Raw genomic sequence first — 8,829 nt, forward strand, 5'->3', positions numbered from 1 at the left:
GTTCGGTTCATTTCACGGTTTTTCGGTTCGGTTCGGTTGTTTTTTTCTATTTCTTTTAGATTCTAAAAATACCATGTATCAGATCTGTAGCCTAATAATTAAAAAATAGTTTTTAATCAGATATTCTTAAGGACATGGTCAGGTCATGGACAGGTCATGCAATCATGCAAAACCTGAAATAATGAGGCAGCTTGTTTAGGGATTACTGTAACAATCTTAAATGAAAGTGAAGTGCGTTTTTGAAACAGTAGGAGAGACATTGCTTCATTTACGCGTTTATATATTTAGTTGGCATAAAGGTAAACAAATGTTTGCCTTCTAGGTAAGAATATAAACACTTTTACATTATCAAATCTTTAAAAAAATGAAGAAAATAGGTTTTATTTCACTAAAATACGCACAAACAGCAATCATTGAACTGACTGAATAAAGGTCAGGGTTATGTAATTCATTTATAGGGGCCGGTTGACGAAAATGATCCAAAATGAGGGGCTGTAAAAATATGAGCATCACATTAATGGATATTGTAAAAAAATTCAGCTACATTTTTATTATTTTTTATTAACCTTTATTTGTACAGGTAAAATCTCATTGAGACCCAGGGTCTCATTTGCAAGAGAGACCTGTTCAGGTCGGCAGCAGCAAAACACAAAGTTACAGACTAACTGAACACACAGGAGACACAACACAGAACACAAACAGTAAAACAGTAAAATAATACAGTACAAAGTGCAAAGGGCAAAGAACAAGATAAGTTCAAGTTAAATTATGTACAAGTGCAGACCCCCACAGACTGTCTCAACAGCCTTCCTACAAGCAGTTTGAAGTCCCCTAAAGAAATAAAGCTGGACAGCTTCAGCCTCTGCTGGAGCTGGTTCCAGGTCGCAGGCCCAGTGTAGGAAAAAGCCTTCTTGCCAAGCTCAGTACGGACTGACGGGGCGGCAAACGAGATGTAGTCCAGGGACCGGAGGCTGCGATGGGACTGTTTCCTTATCATATACATACATAGGAGTGCATACAGTATATTGTCTTTATTTTATCAATGTAAATATTAGTGATAGGCCTCAAAGTGCAACAAGCTTGTCAAAAAACAATCCTTGTTAAAGGAACAAACCTGTGAACCAGAGGTTTTCACTCATTAATTGGACTAGAGTAAAGTTTGAGGCTCTTCGTCCTTTACTTGAGTATTTTATTTACATGCTACTTTATTCTTCTACTCCACTACAAATCTGTGAGAAATATTCTACTTTTTACTGCACTACCGTATTTTTTGGATTAAAAGTTGCTCCGGAGTATAAGTCGCACCAGCCGAAAATGCATAATAAAGAAGGAAAAAAACATCTATAAGTCGCACTAGAGTATAAGTCGCATTTTTGGGGGAAATTTATTTGATAAAATCCAACACCAAGAATAAACATTTCATCTTGAAAGGCAATTTAAAATAAAAATAGAATAGAGAACAACAGGCTGAATAAGTGTACGTTATATGACGCATAAACAACGACCTGAGAACGTGCCTGGTGTGTTAACGTCACATATTAAAGTAAGAGTCATTCAAATAACTATAACATATAGAACATGCTCTACGTTTACCAAACACTCTGTCACTAATCACACAGAACTATAACATATAGAACATGCTCTACGTTTACCAAACACTCTGTCACTAATCACACAGAACTATAACATATAGAACATGCTCTACGTTTACCAAACACTCTGTCACTCCTAATCACTAACTCCACTGAACTCTTCTTCCTCGGTTTCACTTCTGAACAACTCCGCCAACTCAACGGTACGGAAGTAGCAGCTAGCATCTTTTTATTCACAAAGTACTTCTACCATGACCCGCCCCCGCCCAATTTTGACTGGTTGACGTGTGTGTGTGACGATTGCTGATATAAGCCTAGTCTCTTACGTGACTGAGATAAATAATAGCCCGGGCTATTGTTTGATATTTTACAGTAATGTGTTAATAATTTCACACATATGTAGCTCCAGAGTATTAGTCGCACCCCCGGCCAAACTATGAAAAAAAACTGAGACTTATAATCCGAAAAATACGGTACATTTATCTGATTACTTCAGTTACTAGTTACTTTACCAGGCTTACAAGTACATATGAAACATTAGTTTATTCATCAAAAACTGGACTGACACAAATGAACGTAACATAAATGCAGAGTAGCATGATTTTTATCAACTTCTCCTCTTTACACTCAGATATGGCTGCAGAGTAAACTCAGGCTTCACAGTGACAGAAACAACAACTTCTCTGTCCGTTCTCTGGTGAGCTGACGCTTTTCTCTGACAACTTTAGTAGAAAAGAGACATTGATGTGGTGATTTAACCAGACAGAAACGAACAAACAGAGCGAGGCTTAGCGAGCTGTTGCCAAGAAGATAAAAAAAAAACGCAAATAAGAGCGTAGCGAGAGCGTGCGTAGCGAGAGCGTGCGTAGCGAGAGCGCGCGTAGCGAGAGCGCGCGTAGCGAGAGCGCGCGTAGCGAGAGCGCGCGTAGCGAGAGCGCGCGTAGCGTTGTGGCCACGTGCCTACAGGGAGCCATGGAGCAAGTCTCCCAGTGCACTGGAATTTGACGCGTTGAGTCGTAGCGCTGAGATGGACACGAAAAAGGACAGCGGTCATGAAGACTTACGCTACGTTGCACCTCATTAACCGAACTGTACACACGTGTACCGAGCCGTGACAAGCGTACCGAACAGGACAGATTTTTTTAATAAACCGTTTCACCCCTAGTTATGATAGAGCATGCATTATTATAGATGCATCAATATACTTCACTTTACTGAACACAATGATAACTCTAAAGGTTGAATATGAGCAGAACACCTCCATCTAGTGTCTCGAGATCGTAGTCGCAACAACAAAAAGTAATTCCAGCAGTCGGGTTGCCAGGTTTGTTGCAGTGTGTCAGTGGTCAGCCTGCTCCATGTCAGTGATGAATCAAACAGGGGAACCACTCATTTGGACTAATCAATTCATTTGACAACAGTATTTAACGTTAGCCAGTCTTCAACTAGAAGTCTTTCTTTGACTGCTGTGGAATCCATTAGCTAGCTCTCAACTCAAAATGATTCTTGTTTCTGTAGCAACAACAGTCAACCCTGGCAACCAGCAACGCCCAACGCTATTGGCTGCTACAATGGAAACAGAATGGGACAGAAAGTCGTTGTCACCTGTCAAATTAAAAAAAAAATATATATTTTTTTATGGAAAAGCAATACTTTCCTAACCTGACTCCTCCAGCTGGATTGATTCTCATTGTCTCAGCAGATCCATTTAGGAACTCTCCTTTGGAGATCTATTGGGAAGGGGTGAAAATACTTGTTGCTGATTGGATAAACCATCTGTCCATCACCAACATACAGGCCAAATCATCCAATCAGATCAATGAAGCGTGTGACGTACTAACAGTGTTGAGGCAAAGCTCAGAAAGGAAACAACATGTGGGTAAAGGATAATTTACTTTTGTGTAACGTGAATTTACGGATTAAAGGCCCGATTTCAGGTGTCCGGTCCATATTCAACAGAAGGATCCAGAGAAAAAAAAGAGTTAGTGAGCGGCTTGCTCCATAGCTGCTCATCTCATGTTGTTGTTGACAGTCGCTTCTCGTTTCGTCACTTAAATCAGCTGTAAACCAACACTGATTGGTTCGGTCGCTTGGCAAACTTCTCCAAATTTTCTCTGCTGCACATTACCAGACTGACCTGAGAGTAAAATACAATGGAGCCCAGAGATCAGGATGGGCTCACAAAGCTAGTACTTTCATTCTGTACCCCTCAAAACGCCCCGTGTGTGTATTATTTAAAAAAAATATAGCTTTTAATGAATATTCTACATATTTAACCTTTAATTACTGCATGGACAATTAAAGCACAGTATGAGACCAGACTGCAGCTGATTGTTGAGGTGTGTGTATATAGATATATATATAATATATGTTATAATATATTCATTATTAATGACATCTCTAATGTTTTATGACTGTTGAATGGGTGCATCAGAAAGCATTCTGTGTGTTTGAGTGTAGTCATGCTGCACTATGAATGCATTATAATTCACCATGAATGCCCTGTAAATGTGGTCTCCAGAGCGTCGGGACCCCTGTGAGCTGCGTCCGCCCCCCCCCCCCCCCTGAGCCGCGTCTGCCCCCCTGGAGGCCGTGGCGTCGCTCACAGCCTCCCAGTCAGTGATGGGAATGCACAACAGGAGCCCACAGGGGGCCAGTAATCAGGCAGCCAGCAGGACCTATTCCAGACTTGTGACAATCTCCCAGCGGCTGTAGGCCGTCACGCAGGAACCCTCCCGCCCGCGTCGCTGTGTGAATCGACTCGCCTTGTGACGGAGGGATGCGAAATTGTGACATTGAAAGGGACAAACTGCTGATTCCCAGCTTTCTTTGATGAACTTGTTGAATTCTTCGTGGATGTGAATATGATTCCATGTTTGTACAGGGTGATGTAATTTTGAATGTGGATTGCTTTTTATTTTCCTAAGTGGCGTTCATACCGGACTGCAGCATGCACTTCTATTACTACTAGCCACTGATGGGCCCTTGTGATTGGCTGCAGACCAAGTTGTCTGTTTGAACAAACAGGAAGCGAGGAAACTAAAGTGAACAAGGAAATCGTGTTTTGGCCTTCTGTTGTTAATGGGCTCCTTAAGATGAGGCCGCTAATTCCACGAGCCATCGTCTTGAAAATTCAAGTGTTTTTTTACGTCACCTATTTAATTTGAAATTGTTTTATATGAATTTATATGAAAATCTAGAGTTTTTACGACTCAAAAGAGCGCTTGAGTTTTAGAATCGTGGTAAAAAAGATGATTGGTTGTATTCTCAGACCAGACGCCTTATTTCTGATGCTCTTGCAGTCAAATTGCATCTTCATCATCGTCTTCACTTCAGTTCTTTATAAAAACTTCACACGGAGACGATCTCTCTTCTACGATTTCGGCTTCTGTTAAAAGAAACCGTGATTCGAGGAGTGGAAGCCAGCGGGCCATTACCAACTGGAGACCACATACATTCCTTCCGGGCTCCAAATGATTTTTCCTTTAGTTTGAACTTAATGGGGAATTGTTTTCAGGTGAAGTTCAAAACAAAATGAGGCTCCTTGTCTGAGAAAATGTGTTTAAATGGTTCAGATAAGTTGTGATGATGTAGTGGACACTTTCTCTTGATCTGCGGCCATGGTGTCTTAATCCAGTGTGGGACACAAACGGGGACAACGCAGGACCACTAACCAGCTCTGGTCAAATAAATGAAGCACACGTCAGAGAGCTGGACAGGAAGAGAGGCCTGTGTCAGATCTGCGACATGACAAGAATGGAAAAGTGGCTGTGATTTGAGCGTTGTTTATTTAATTGTGATTAGAGGACACTTGTTTGAGTTTGAGCAGAATGGATGGTGGATGAGGGCAGTGGGCTTAAGACAGGGCTGGAAACATTCAAATCAAACAAATGACATGTGTGTACTGTACAGCTTAGTGTGTGTGTGTGTGTGTGTGTGTGCGCGTGTATGTGTGTGTATGTGGTGCGGGGCTGGAGGATTGATAATAAACGTAAAACAAAGAGGTGGAATATGGTTGCTCTCTTCACTTTAAAGGGATTTCTGAACAGTGTAGTTCACTGTCACATGAAAGGGATGTAGAACCCTGTTTTAGGGCCTCTTGTTAAGTGTCGAGCAGTTTAAAGATTCTTTACACCCAAATCACAAGCCTTAGTGGTATACATTCACTCATTCATCTTCAACCGGGGGGGGGGGGGGGGGCTGGCGTCGATCCCAGCTGACATCGGGCGTGAGGCGGGGTCCACCCTGAACAGGACGCCAGTCCATCACAGGACACATAGAGACGAACAGAGACAGACAACCATCCACACCTACGGGCAATTTGCTGGTCTGGAACCGGCACCACTTCAAAATATGTTGTGATTTTAGAATTTGTGATTTCATTGTTGTTGTTTTTTGTCAAAATTAACAACTTTTCTTAAGAGACATGTCTTCTTTAGTTTGCTTAATCAACAGAGAAACACGGTTTAAGTAAAGTTTAAAAAAAAAGTTTATTCATTTATGCACATTAATTAAACACCAATCCTTTCAGAAAATCAAAGAACAATGAACAACTCAGAAAGCAAACATGAACATGAACATGTCTGGTGTAACAGCAGTTTTCATTGAACACAGCTCCAGGTGCAGTCGTTTGATTCTGACGTTGCCTGTAAAGACACGAATCGTAAAGACATGAATGGATCGTTCATTTTAGCTGCAATGTGATCAATTGCAGGTAGTATGTGCTAGGTAAGGCTAGCTACATTAGCTTCCAACAAAGGCTAACGTTAACATCTACATCCAGTGTTAATAAGAATCACAGTGTGTTAGACAATTACATTTCTTCTCAAACGAAATCAACCATTGCATTCAAGACGAGCAGCACTAATGTGTTGGAGTCCACCATTGTTGTTGTTGTTGGTGGTGTTGTGCTTGTGGGCGTTTTCATTTCTGGGGAAACCTCAGACATATACAGGGACGTAATGACGTGGTTCTCTGGGCTCTCTAGCAGGTTCTGAGAAGGTTCCCAAGTTGAACCTACAGTGAACCAGCAACAGAACTAGAACCAGGTCTGGGTTGGTCGAAAAGGGGTAAAACTGGCTTTTTTGAGGAAGTCGCACACTCAAAAACCAAACCGTTGAGTGGATCATCGTACACTCAACATCCTCAATCGCCGCCATTTTGTCTACTAGCGGAAAAGGCGGGGCTTAAGTCAAACTGGAAAATGTCGAAACAGCGCAACCGAGCGGAAACAGCTAAATTCACTTTAAAATGTAAAAGGAGGATCACGGGGATTTTTGACGTTGTGCTGAGTCAGAAGAGTTGTTAAAAAAGCTTTTGGAAAAATAAACAGAAGAAAAAATACGATCGTCATTTCCGGTAAGTGGGGGGCAGAAGTGTGTGATTTCAGACAGCATTCACTGGGGAATTGAGTGAACTGTTTGTGTCAGTACAGAGGGCACAACGTGCACGAATGTCAGTACACTCACTGTAATGCGGGATTTGGGACACAGCAGAGGTTTTAAATGGTCTCTGTGCCTGATGGAGATAGATGCAGAGCTGGTCTTACTTGTCCAAGTAGTCTGGTTTGTAGACCTTAACTGACAGCCTTCAGTCTTCTTCACTGATGTTAACATTTGAAAACTGGTCAGGTAGCAGAGTCGGCAGAAGATTGGTGAGTTGATGTCCCTGTCCTGATGAGCCACTCATAGACACATTCCATCACTGATCAGCATCAAACACAGAAAGCATAACTAATATTTGTAAAATAGACATAAGCATAAATAAAAGCATACATTTGCGTATATTTTTCCGAGTTGATTGAAGAATGCCAGGCATTCTCCAACAATAGTCAGTGCTCTACCCTGTTTAAAGGATATTTAGCCCATAAGAGAATCATTAAAATGATAAGTGATGAGCAAATGAAGCTTCATGAAGCATTCTCTTGTCCATGAAAATCACAAACAGGATTGGTGACAAAACGCACCCCTGGCGGAGGCCAACCCCCACCGGGAACAAATCCGACTTACTGTCGAGGATCTGGACACAGCTCTTACTTTAGGTGTACAGAGATTGGATGGCCCACAGAAGTGTCCCCTCACCCCATGTTCCCGCAGCACCTCCCACAGTATCACCCGAGGGACCCAGTCATATGCCTTATCCAGATCCACAAAACACATGTAGACTGGATGGGCATACTCCCCGGCCCCCTCCAGGATCCTTTGGAGAGTGAAGAGTTGGTCCGTTGTTCCACGTCCAGGACGGAATCCACATTATTCCTCTTCAATCTGAGGTTCGACTATAGGACGAACCCTCCTTTCCAGCACCTTGGAGTAGACTTTACCAGGGAGGCTGAGTAGTGTGATAACCCTGTAGTTGGCACACACCCTCTGGTCCCCCTTTTTAAATAGGGGAACCACCACCCCGGTCTGCCACACCCTTGGCACTGTCCCAGACTTCCACGCAATGTTGAAGAGAGGTGTCAACCAAGGCAGCCCCTCCAAACCCAAAGCTTTCAGCATTTCTGGACGAATCTCATCATCCCCTGGGGCTTTGCCACTGTGGAGTTGTTTGACTACCTCAGTGACTTCCGCCAGGGATATTGACAATGATTCTCCATCAGCCTCCAGCTCTGCCTCTACAAAAGAGGGCGTGTTAGTCGGATTAAGGAGTTCCTCAAAGTGCCTCTTCCACCGCCCTATGACCTCGTCAGCTGAGGTCACCAGTGTCCCGTCCTTACTGTAAACAGCTTGGACGGTTCCCCGTTTCCCCCTCCTGAGATGTCGAATGGTTTTCCAGAAGCACCTTGGTGCCGCCCGAAAGTCCTTCTCCATGGTTTCTCCGAACTCCTCCCACACCCGCTGCTTTGCCTCTGACACAGCAGAGGCTGCAGCCCTTCTGGCCTGTCGGTACCTTGCAACTGCCTCCGGAGTCTTCTGGGATAACATATCCCGGAAGGCCTCCTTCTTCATTCGGACAGCTTCCCTGACCACAAATTGATCATTGACCTTTGGCCTAGGGTGCTCTGGTACCATGTACACTTATGAGCATCCTTATGTCCGAACATGGTGTTAGTTATACACAATCCATGACGAGCACAGAAGTCTAATAACAGACGACCACTCGGATTTAGATCAGGGAGGCCGTTGCTCCCAATCACGCCTCTCCAGGTGTCTCCATCATTGCCCACGTGGGCGTTGAAGTCTCCCAGCAGAACTATTGAGTCCCCTACTGGAGCCCAATGCAGGACTCCATTCAG

Source organism: Echiichthys vipera (assembly GCF_963691815.1).
Source record: "Echiichthys vipera genome assembly, chromosome: 2".
In the NCBI taxonomy this organism is placed as follows: Eukaryota; Metazoa; Chordata; class Actinopteri; order Perciformes; family Trachinidae; genus Echiichthys; species Echiichthys vipera.